Below are 12956 nucleotides of genomic sequence, written 5' to 3'. Positions count from 1 at the left end.
CCGCCATCTTGTGGAGGGCGGGAAGAGGGCAGTGCGCCTGCGCACTCGGAGTTCGCCGGCGTCCCCGGCCCTTAGGCGAGAGGACTGTAATGCGCAGCCGCGTTAGCATCTAAGCTGCGGCCCTTCCGTCCTGCTTCACCCTCCCGTCTTCTGCACGATTGCCCCGACCTACTCCTTTCCTGCCCGGCGCTGCCGCCAAATACCCCCTTCTGCGCACCTCACACTCAGTGTTTCTGCAGACATCTGTCCGGTGCCTACTGTTATGTGCCAGACCCCCTGCTAGGCGCTGATGGCAGAAGGGTTAATAAAACTTGGCTCCAGCCCTATAGTAGCTCCCATTCTAGTGAGGAAGAGGGAGATGAACGAATAATTCCCTAAATTCCAGTTTTGTAGCTGTGCCCTCCCCCTATCCCCGTTTTAATTCAAAACATACCTTTTTAAGGAAGTCCTCCCTGTTTGTCTGACAGATGGACCAGTTCTTTACCTTGCATTACCTCTAGCAGGGTAAAGAACTGGAACAAATAATATTGTTTGAATATCCGTTACATACTAGATACTGATTTAGGCTCCAGATTTATAGCAATAAGAAATAGAAGTCCATGAGACTTAACATTCTAGTGGGAAAGACTAGACAATAAAAGGCTAAAATAAATCAACACAATAATGTGATAAGGGATGGGAAGAGAACAGGGGCCAGGAGTCATGGGAAAATTTGGGTCTGAGCCTTCTAGACAGAGGAAACCGCAAAAGCAGAGGCCTGAGGTGGGAATGAGGCCAGCAGTAGGAAGAGGGACAGAGAGAATAGGTGACATGGACAGTAAAAGTAGGAGGAGATGAGGTCAGAGGGAGGCAATGGCCGTATAAGGTAAGGCCATGGTAAGAGTTGGATTTTATTCCAAGTGGCCCCTCTAACTTGCTGACACTGCCCCAACGACTTTACTAGTAAACATCCCTAGCTCCTGTCTGCCTCACTGCTTTGCACATGCTGATTCCACTATTTCAACGATCCTTACTGTTGTTCTTTAGGTGTCTAGCTTATCATCTTTCAGGTTTCTGTTTAAATGTCCCATCAGAGACAGCATTTGTCCTAACCTAAGTCTCCTTTCTGCTCTCCCATTAGTCTCCTTCACTGCACCTGGTCATTTCTTCCATAACACTCAGCATATTTTACAATTATATATTTATTGTTTCTTCATTGTCTCTCCACTAAACTGTGAACTCCATGATGGAGGGAAGGTGTTTTGTTTATCAGTGGATACCCCATGTTCAGCATCATGCCTGACATGGGTGGTCACTCAATAAATGTTTCTTGAATTAACGAATGGGGAAGTTTGTCAGCACCCAAGTAGTCAGGGGTACATTACTTTGTTTTTTACTTCTTGGTTTTTAAAATTAAATGCAACTTATTTCCTACTAATACGTTTCCTCAACTAGATTATAAATAGGACTCTGAAAAAGGGTGTAGAAATGAGATGGAGAAAAGTAGGTGATGGTGAGGCAGTGGGCAGAGATTGTATTGCATATGTTTGCAGGACTGGAAGAAGCAAGGCTTCAAGTTAATGGAGCACCTATTATATGTGCTGTGCACTCTGCTAGGTACTTAATCCTCACCGGACCTTTGCTCAGTAGTTATCCTCATTTTTATACACAAAGTAATTCAGAGAGATTAAGTCACTTGCCCAAGGTCACACATTAAAAGATAGTGCTGACCCTATAGCCCATGCTCTTCCCATCTAGAGAAATTGGATTTGGAGGTGGGCTTATTTGGTGATTTGGCTCTGTGTCATTAGTTGACTTTCATTTAGAGATTTCAGCCACAGCCATTTAAGAACCCCAGTCAAATGGATATTCTTATGTAGGATATCACCAAAAGAAAACTGCTTTCATGCTTTTCTTTTGGACTGAAGCCATTTCCTTTTCATGTTTTTAAGAATTGTGTGTTTCAGCTCTGGCTGGGTAGCTCAGTTGGTCAGAGCATCATCCGGATACACCAAGGTTTTAGGTTCTATTCCTGGTCAGGGCACATACAAGAATCAACCAATGGATGCATAAATAAGTGGAACAACAAATCTCTCTCATTCTCTCTCTCTCTCTCTCAAATCAGTAAGTCAAAAAAATTGTGTATTTCTTTTTACTTATAACTTCTGTATGTTTCGTCAAAGGAAAAGAAATACCAGGAAAATGGATGTATATACTGAATACTCGCTGTATCCTCTAGGTTAAGCTTGTTACTGTCTTACTAGCTCTCTCATCTAGGTCCCAAGCAATACTTTAGACATCAAAGACAGTTCTCTGACAAAGAATGGCAGGCTTAACGCAACAATCTCATCCCACTTACTCATCAGAATTATACACCATCATTTCCCTCTAAACAGGATAGCTGCTCAGGATAGCTGGGGAGAACTACTAGAAAGGATGGGGCTTCTTTCTACCTTACATATCAGGGACCATCCAGTCCTTATGTGAGGGAAGTGATATACTATACCTCATGATAACATACACTTGTCAACAAAATCTAGTTAGCATAGCCCTGGCCAGTGTGCTCATGTTCGTCTGCACACGGAGGGGTCATGGGTTCAATTCCTGGTCAAGGGCATGTACCTGGGTTGCAGTTCATGCCCCCCCTCCCCCCGTCAGGGTATGTGAAGGAGACAATCAGTCCATATGTCTCTTTCACATCAATGCTTATCTCTATCTCTCCCCTTCCTCCCTCCCTTTCTCTTTGAAAAGCAATGGAAAAATTATCCTCAGGTGAGGATTAACAAACAAACAAAAAATCTAGTTGGTATATTCAAACCAAGTAGTAGGTGGGAATACATACCTGAAAAGACTTTCCACCTTCTTGCCCACTGTAGTGTAATTCTTCCTCGGAATAAATCCTGGAAACAACAATTTCTTCCTTTTCTATGGTATTCTCTCCTCTTATGGTTACCATCTGTTATAGGTTGAATATACTCCACCCCCTGGCCAAAAAACAAACAAACAAACAAAAAACCCCACACCAAAAAACCACTATGTTGAAGTCCTAACCTCCAGTACTAAGGAATATAAACTTATTTGGAAATAGGGTTATTGCAGATGTACTAGTAAGTACAATTGACCCTTGAACAACGAACGTGCTGGGAGGGGCATCGACCTCCTGTGCAGTCAAAAACCTGCATATAACTAGTAGTAAATGAGGTCAGGTTGGAGTAGGGTGGGCCCCTGATCCAGTAGCTAGTGTCCTTGGAAGAAGACTAGTGGCCCGGTGCACGGATTTGTGTACATTGAAAGAAAATTAATTAGAAGAAATATTTTAATATCGCTATTTGCCCTTTCTCTATAATAGAAGTGTCAACCAAATTCACCATCTACAATGACAGACAGAAACACACGCTTGTGATTGGCACCAGTGAGAGCTTTATGTGTATCACGCATGCACGAGTCCACTTAGCCTTTTATAGATATAGAATAAACTTGCTTAATTAGACCTGCTTTCTGATTTAGCTAAACTTTTTCCAGCTCAGTGAAGCACCCCAACTTCTCTTTCAGGTAATTGTCAGCAACACAGCAGTAAATATCAACATGAAGCAGATTATAATTGTAGATCATGCAGGGAGAACAAAGGTAAAATATTTAACTGCAGCAGTGTTTGACTATATTTTGTGCAGTGAGAAAACCTGAAGTCATTTTCAAGGTCCACTATTTCTTCTTTTCAGTTGGGTCAAGTTTCTAAACTTTCTAAATCTCCATTTTCTGGCTAATGAAAAGAAAATAGGATTCCACCGAGTCTCCTATCTACCTACTCCAGGACTTCTGTGAGGATCAAATGAGAGGAGGCACGGGAAAACACTTCACAGACATTTGGTTAAAGTGTAAAATATTTGCACCTGGCTATAAAGCAAGTTGTGTTCCTGGACTGAAGAAACTCCAAGGAGGCTAGTTGCTAGGGAGAGGAAGCCAGGCATTGCTATGTGACGTCATTACCTAGTGCCCCCAGCCACCGTTTCTGAGCTGGGCTGGGCTGTGGGCCACATTTTGCGCCATGGGGTTTTGGCAGTGTCAGCTATGATTTGGTGGGGTGTCGCTCCAGGGTGTTGGCAGGGCCTGTGTCCCTTTTGGGGGAAGCCGAGTATTGCTTTGTGGGTACCAGGTCTGCGATGCTGTTTCTCTGTAAATGGCCAGTGCACTTCACGGCAGCTCCTGCATTGAGCATCTGCCCCCTGGTGGTTAGTGTGCATCATAGTGACCAGTTGGACTGTCGGACACTTAGCATATTAGCCTTTGATATATATAGATGGCCATATGAGGGAAGAAACACACAGGGAGAAAGCTATGTGATGACAAGGCAGAGATGGAGTTACAAAGCTACAAGCCAAGGAACACCAAAGACTGCCAGCAAACCACCACAATTTAAGAAGAGGCAAGCAAGTATTTCCCCATAGTTTTCAGAGGGATCATGGCCCTGCCAATACCTTGATTTCAGACTTATAGACTCCAGAATTATGAAACAATAAATGTTCATTGTTTTAAGTCATCCAGTGTGTGACACTTTGTTATATACAGCAGTCCTAGAAATGAACACACCATCTTATGTATGTGGCAGGGCCTGAAACAACGGAAAGAGATGGGAGCGGGCAGTGATGATGTCAAGGCTACTGCCCAATTTGGCAGCAAACCAGCTACAAGACCTCAGACCAGTCACTTGACCCCACTGACCAAGTTCCCTCATCTGTGTGAACAGGGACAATGATAGCTGCTCTGCCTACAGCAGATCTGCAGCAAAAACTACAAGTATCCCTCCAGAGGTGCTGTGACCAAGATAGCCTGACAGCTACTGAGAAAAAATTTTGCCAAGGATAGGGTTCCTGCTACGGAGACTTTTAGAGTCTGGCTGTGAAGCATAGGCCAAGTGCCAAATGTGTGGTCTGGATTTGATTCACTATTGATGTCAAAAGCAGGAGGGATCACTGTGGACTGGGGTGCACGAGGGAGACTTCATGAAGAACCTTAGCAAAAAAGGAATCTATTAGAAGGATATTGGATACCTGCAGGATCTCCAGTGGCAACACTCAACATTATGCCCAGACCTGGTCCCAAGAAGCCACCACTACAGCCACTGCTGGATACAGATACCAAAACTGGGACCACCAATACCGCTTGATCTAGACACTGGATGATGCCACTGATGCCCCTGGAAACTAGGCACAGTTACTGTCACTGTCACTACTCTCAGTAGGAAGAAGGAGGTTCACTATGACTTCACCACCCTAACATTTGGTCCCAAGCCTGGGGGCAAATGATTGACACTATCCAGTCATATGTTAACACTCTAGCTCAATGCTGTCCAATAGAAATATAATGCAAGCCACATATATGATTCTACATTTTCTTGTAGCCACATTAAGAAAATTAAAGAAAAAAAGTGAAGTTAATGTTTATAATATATGTTATTTAAATCAATATATCCAAAATATTTTAATTTCAACATGTGGCACTAGATGTACCACATCTAGTATGGAGCCAGTGGTATCAAATTTGACAGCACAGGCCTAACTGATAAAGAAGTCATGAAAATGAGCATATGGTCTTTTGATTTCCATGGTGTGATATAGGTTCTGCTACATGACACGAAAAGGGCAATTTCCCAAACACAGGAAGAGGGGTCAGATGCAATCTTGCAAATGGAAGATAAAGTTGAAAGAAGACCAAGACTGGATTTTAGAGAAAGAAAAATGGTGAAGTAAGGACTTTTATTATTAATTTTGTTATGTATTGACTGTGAGCCACTGGAGGTTTCTGGACTGGGGAAATACCACAAAGATGTAGATACAACTTTAAAAATATTGGAATGTGTTAAAAGTGCTGGATTTAAAAAATGTTTAATTGAGTTAGAAGTCCTGGATTTTAGTTATGCTTTCTATCTGTGCAGGCTTAGGCAAGTTGTGTCTCGGGATCTCTCTTCTCATCTTCAGAAATGGGGATGATGATATCTATCTCTCAGGCTTGTTGTGACGATTAAGTGAAATAGTGTATGTGAAAATGAGTACCACCTAGCAAGCACTCAATAAATGTTAATTAAATCTAAATGAATCTGAGTATCTAGTTAGAGATGTAGATAAACAGCTAGGAGGCTGAACTATTTCCCAAAAGCCAAGAGGAACATTTTAAAGTAAAGAGAGAGAGAGAGAGAGAGAGAGAGAGAGAGAGAGAGATTTCATATACCTCAATTCTGCCTCAGCTTGGACAAGTTAAAATAGGTACTTGTTGCCGAAACCGGTTTGGCTCAGTGGATAGAGCGTCGGCCTGCGGACTGAAAGGTCCCGGGTTCGATTCCGGTCAAGGGCACGTACATTGGTTGTGGGCACATCCCCAGTAGGAGATGTGCAGGAGGCAGCTGGTCGATGTTTCTCTCTCATCGATGTTTCTAACTCTCTATCCCTCTCCCTTCCTCTCTGTAAAAAATCAATAAAATATATTAAAAAAAAAAATAGGTACTTGTTTTCTAAGTAGCCCATTTCTTCCTTGAAGCTTTTAATAGTCATTCCAAGCTAGAGGTGATCTCTCCTTCCATGGTCCAGAGTTCTCTTGTGGGTAGTATGACATGGTTTGTTAGGCTCATGCTTCATCTTCTTCACCAGGTGCAGACAAGAGGCCAGAGACCACATCTCATTCATCTGCGTATCTGTCCTTCACAATGTCTTGAACTGGCGGTATCCAAACAAACAAGATCAACAAAGTTTGATCATTTTAGAAGCTGGATGATGAGTACCATCAATATTCATTACACTGTTCTTGTTACCTTTGTATATGCTTGAAAATTTTCATAATAAATGTTTGTTTTTTAAGACATGTAAGAAACTTCTGCTTCAAGATGGTGAATTAGGGACAAGCATTTACCTCCCTTCTCTTTGTATCCCATTAAATGTCAGCAAAAGGGCTTGAGTTTCCATGAAACTAATGAAAGTTAAGCTCCAAGGGCCCTCACTTGCATGGGCTCTTTCCAAGCTCCTTAAAGTTCCTTAGCAATATGTTCACATGTTTTTGTGTTTTTGTAAAAACTGCAAGTGTAATCTATTTCAGCCACAAATGGTTAAGGGTGTTGTTTCTTTCTATTCTGACTTCCACACTGTCACAGTTCTCCTGGTGTCAGGTAGTATTACAGGAACTGTGGTCATTTTGGGAATCCAAATAAAGGGAAGTTGAGTTCTGGGTACAATTAGTTTGAATTTGCTGGGAGGATATTTATGTGATACACAAACACTTCTGTGGGCATTATCTATTGCTAATCTAGAATAGCTTTCAGGGATACCCACTCCTATATCCTAGCACTGTAATACAAAGGTGCAGGGCCAGAGACTGTATCGCCATATGGACATATTCTAAGCTACTTGTATCAGAAATATGGACAGAGTTGGAAGCTAGTCTGTAGAAAATTCTTCCAAACTTAACAATTCATAAATAAATTAAACCCAATAGAAGATTCCCCAAATATTACCATAATCTTTAAAAATTACAAGTTATTACTAATGACAAGTTGTCAAGGTTAAAAGAAAACTATCAGCAATAAAAAAATTGTGGTCAACCACGCTGAAGAAAGAGTAAGTTATCTTTCTATTCAGTCAATACAAATATGATAAAACAAAATTACTGTCATATGAAGAGATAATTAAATAACATCTGGACAAAATAAGTAGGGGAAAACTATTATAGAGGTATGCCAGGCATTTAAATAATAAATACATTATATTATGTTTTGGATGTTGTAATGTTTGTGAATTTTGTGTCAGCATTTTAAAATGTGTAATTTGTTGTGATTTTTTTCATTTTGAATATTCACTTTTAAACTAACTGTGTATTCAAATTTTATATTTTTTTCTCTTAAACGGAGACTCCAAAATTGATCTTTCATAAAATAAGGATCTCTAAAATTATAATTGAGAACTTCAACATCCCTTTCTCAGTAACTGCTAGAACTAATAGCCAGGAGATGAGCAAAGATAAAGACCTGAACAACACAAGAGGATCTAATTGACATTAATAGAACACTACATCCATAGCAGCAGAATGTACTTTTTTTCCCCAAAAGCACCTATAAATAACCACAAGCTGGGCCAGAAAACAAGTGTTAACTAATTTAAAAGAATTGAAATCATACAGAATATGTTCTCTGATCATTATAGAATTACATTATAAATCAATGAGAGAAAGGCAACAGGAAAATCTCTATAAATACCTGTCAATCAACACACTTTTAAAAACTACCTGGTCAAGAGGATGCTTCAAGTAAAATTAAAAAAAAAATACACAGAAGCAAATGAAAATGCAAATAAACCTATCAAAATTTGTGGGTTGCAGCTAAAGTAGTGCCAAGAGGTAAATTTATGCATTAACCAATTACATTAGAAAAGAGGGAATGGGGGAGATCGAAGATGGCGGCATAGGTAAACACCGGAGATTGCCGCCGTAAACAACCACTTCAAAAATACAACTAAAAGTCGGAACGGACATCAACCAGAACCACAGGAAGGCTGGCTGAGGAGAGACTCTTCAACTAGAAGGAAAAACAACAGCATTCCGACGCTCAGAGGAGGCGTAGTGTGGAAAATTTAAAGGTACGGTGGTGCGGTGGTGAGGTGGTGCTCGCGCAAAGCGGGCTGGCGGCTGAGGGCGTGGTTGTCGTTTTCAATCAGGAGTGAGTCTCAGACTCTGGGCTACAGATCCGGGCGAGTCTCTAGGGACCCAGACTCAAACGGGAGAAGCGGGACTGTCTGGCTACGGCCCCTCTGAGGTTTGCAGCGGTTGCTGGGACAGAGAGGCAGAACCCCTGGGGACGGACTGAGAGCGGCCATAGCGGCTCCCTCCCCCTGCCCTGTTGATCCCGCCCGCCCAAGCCCTGCGCACAGCCATCTGCCGATCGCCTCAGGCAAAGGCTGGATTAGCGCCTCCCCAGAAGACAGACGTTTTCCACACAGCTGATTCCTACAGCCAGTCGGCCTGGTGGTCAAATCCCTCTAGTGTTAACTACAACAATTAAGGCTTGGCTAGAACAAGACTGCGCACAGAGACCACAAGGGGGTGCACCAAGAAAGCATAAAAGATGCGGAGACAAAAAAACATGACAGAAATGGAGGATATGGAGCTAAGAATCGCAATTTTGAGGGCTTGCCATAAATTTGTGCAGAGCCTCACGAAAACTAATGAGACCCTCGATGCTACGATAAAGAAATTAGAAAGTAAGCATACACGGACTGAAATAAAGAATATTATACCCAATAGCAGACCAGAGGAGCTCAAGAATCAAACCAAAGATTCGACAAAAAACACCCAATTGGAAAAGCAAAATGAAAAAAGAATCTGAAAGTGTGAAGATAGTGTAAGGAGCCTCTGGGACAGCTTTAAGCGGTCTAATATCAGAATTATTGGAGTGCCAGAAGATGAGAGACAGCAAGATATTGAAAACCTATTTCAAGAAATAATGGCAGAAAACTTCCCCCACCTGGAGAAAGAAATGGACTTACAGGTTCAAGAAGCGCAGAGAACCCCAAACAAAAGGAATCCAAAGAGGACCACACCAAGACACATCATCATTAAAATGCCAAGAGCAAAAGACAAAGAGAAAATCTTAAAAGCAGCAAGAGAAAGAGGCTCAATTACCTACAAGGGAATACCCATACGACTGTCAGCTGATTTCTCAACAGAAACTTTGCAGGCCAGAAGGGAATGGCAAGAAATATTCAAAGTGCTGAATACCAAGAACCTACAACCAAGATTACTTTATCCAGCAAAGCTATCATTCAGAATTGAAGGTCAGATAAAGAGCTTCACAGATAAGGAAAAGCTAAAGGAGTTCACCACCGCCAAACCAGTATTATATGAAATGCTGAAAGGTATCCTTTAAGAAGAGGAAGAAGAAGAAAAAGTTAAAGATACAAATTATGAACAACAAATATGCATCTATCAACAAATGAATCTAAGAATCAAGTGAATAAATAACCTGATGTACAGAATGAACTGGTGATTATAATAGAATCAGGGACATAGAAAGGGAATGGACTAACTATTCTTGGGGGGAAAAGGGGTGTGGGAGATGCGGGAAGTGACTGGACAAAAATCATGCACCTATGGATGAACACAGTGGGTGGGGAGTGAGGGTGGAGGGTGGGGTGGGAGCTGGAAGGAGGGGAGTTATGGGGGGAAAAAAGAGGAACAAATGTAATAATCTGAACAATAAAGATTTAAAAAAAAAATAAATAAAAATAAAAATAATAAAAAAAAGAAAAGAAAAGAGGGAATGATTACATTACAAAAGTTCTCAAATTAGTAATCTAATTTTTTTAAAAAAATGCATTTTATTTTTAGACAACCTACATGACATGTTTTTTCTTAAAAACAATGACTCTGCTACAAATAAATCAAGGTCAAAATGAACGAAGAGCTCCAGATAACATCAGTCCCATTTGGATGAAAAGCAGCAGCCAGTTATGATGACAGGTGATAGATCCAAATTGCCAAATTTGTTAACATTTTCCCATTTCTAAACCACCTTTAAAGAGAATTACACCATTCTCATGGTAGTCCAGCAGAGCAACCATGCCATCTGTACTCATGTTTTCATCCATAAGGAACTCTGGTCTCTGTTCTTCAAGCTTCCCTTTGATTGATTGCACGTAATCTTTGATGCACTTCTTTATAGGCTTCTTTTGTCAAGCTGGTTTCCTGCAAATGATGGTTCATGACAATGTCAACACCAGTGATTACTGTGCTTTTGGTGCCTTCGCCCTGCAGGCCTTCAGCGGAGGCATTTTCACCAATAAGCCAGTCATCAATGTTACCTTTGTCCTACTGACCATCTTCCCCTCTACCTCCAGGCACAGCCCGTCTGCGATCTCCTGCATCTTGAAGATATCAGAGAACATCTCATCATGGCTGAGGAGGTCCCCGTAGATGATCATGATGGCTGCTGGGAGGAGAAGGAGGCACTGCCTTAGCAGGAGCTCAGAGCTCAGAGTGAGCTCCATGCAGGTGCAACTGGAGCAGAGCTAGGGCTGGGGGGTGGGGGTGGGGAGCAGGCTGAAAAGCAGTAATCTAAGTTCTTACCACCAGAAACTAGAAAAAAGAAGAGCAAAATAAACCCAAAACAAGCGAAGAGAAGGAAATAATAAAAGCAGAAATCAATGAAATGGGAAAAGAAAACAATTTTAAAAAAAACAATGAAAGACCAGAGAACTTATAAGCATATATGCATAACACAGGGACACAGACAATAGTATGGTGAAGGCCTGGGGCAAGATGGGTGAGGGGTGGAGGGGGTGAATGGGGGAAAAAAGGGGGACATATATAATATTTTCAACAATAAAGATAAATAAATAAAAACAATGAAAGAAAAACTGTTTAATAGACTTCTAGCAAGACTGGCAAAATAGAGAAAAGACACAAATCACCAATACCAGTAATGAAACAGTATAGTATTACAGTTCCCACAGCCTTTAAAAAAATAATGAGGGATTACCAGAGGTACCTTTACACTCATAAATTCAACAGCTTAGGAGAAATGGGCCAATTACATTACCGTAGCTCAAACAAGATGAAATAGAATAGTTCTATAACCATTAGAGAAATTGAACTTGTCCTTAAAATTCTCTGAAAAAACAAATCTCCAGATGGTTTCACTGGAGAATTCTATCAAATATTTTGAAAAGAATTAGCACCAATTTTATACAATCTCTTCCAGAGAACAGAAGAGGGAATACTTCTCTATTCACTTTAGAAGGTAGTATTACTCTGCTACCAAAACTGGACAAATATCATATAATAAAGAAAACTAGAGACCAATACCTTTCATAAGCTTAGATGCAAATATCATCAGCAAAATATTAGTAAATCAAATCCAACAACATATTTATAAATACGCACAAACAAGTAGGATTTATTCCAGGTATGCACGTGAGACCTTGAGCCACAGGCAGCCACAGGCAGTCAGCTAAACTGAGCTCACCTCCTTGATGTGTAGAAACTGTGAAATAATAGCTATTGCTTGATTGAAGCTGCTAAATCTCAGAGTAATCTGTTCTATGGCAATAGACTGACATAAGAAGGTATGAATTCCATGTCTAACACTGCTGGAATTGGTTAAAGAGCAAGCTTGAAAAGCTTTCCTACCAATCACACATCTTAATTCTTCTTTTTCTCTCTCTTGTACCAGCTTCAACCTTTCATTTATGGTAGAATAAACTGCCCTTCTTCTAAGCTCCACCTATTCCTGAAAGCTTTCCAACCAAAGTGGTGAATGTAATAAAGCAAGCAGCCAGAGATGCTGTGCTTTTCCATCTAATGACAGAAAGAAAGGAAACACTCCATCTGGGTAGAAATTGATAATTGGCCATATCCAATTCCTGGACATCTGGCTTTTAAATGAAACCGAACACAGTAATTAATGTCTGTTTCCTTGGGCATTCTTTTACCGAAATGCTATTTATTCCTCTAGTCTTTAAAGGACAGCACCAGTGCAATTTTAAATATCAAGTAACCAAAGGTTTGCCTCGATTTTTTCCTATTACCATAGTTATATATTTATTGCAAGATTTGGAAGCTACAGAAAATCACAAGAAAAAGAAGGGGAAAAATATTTCACTGTCCAAGAGAATTATTAACATTTTGATGAATCGCTTTCCAGCTTTGGCTTTAAAAAATAAAAAGGAGTTTCAGAATAACAATTTTTTTCATCAACAATACATCCTCTGCCGAGACCGGTTTGGCTCAGTGGATAGAGCGTCGGCCTGCAGACTCAAGGGTCCCAGGTTCGATTCCGGTCAAGGGCATGTACCTTGGTTGCGGGCACATCCCCAGTGGGAGGTGTGCAGGAGGCAGCTGATCGATGTTTCTCTCTCATTGATGTTTCTAACTCTCTATCTCTCTCCCTTCCTCTCTGTGAAAAATCAATAAAAAATATTAAAAAAAAAACAAAACAAAACAAA

General features: G+C 40.9%; 1 pseudogene; it reads right to left on the bottom strand.

Moving 5' to 3' along the window:
- Positions 1 to 10339: 10339 nt before the first annotated feature.
- LOC139008806 (translationally-controlled tumor protein-like) lies at positions 10340 to 12180 on the bottom strand (annotated as a pseudogene).
- Positions 12181 to 12956: the final 776 nt, after the last annotated feature.

The sequence above is a fragment of the Myotis yumanensis genome, unplaced genomic scaffold (genome assembly GCF_028538775.1).
Source record: "Myotis yumanensis isolate MYYU_CA2020_CCGP unplaced genomic scaffold, mMyoYum1.0.hap1 SCAF_4, whole genome shotgun sequence".
NCBI classification, from domain to species: Eukaryota; Metazoa; Chordata; class Mammalia; order Chiroptera; family Vespertilionidae; genus Myotis; species Myotis yumanensis.
The sequence above is the reverse complement of the archived record's forward strand: the minus strand, read 5'-3'. Positions and strand labels throughout refer to the sequence as shown.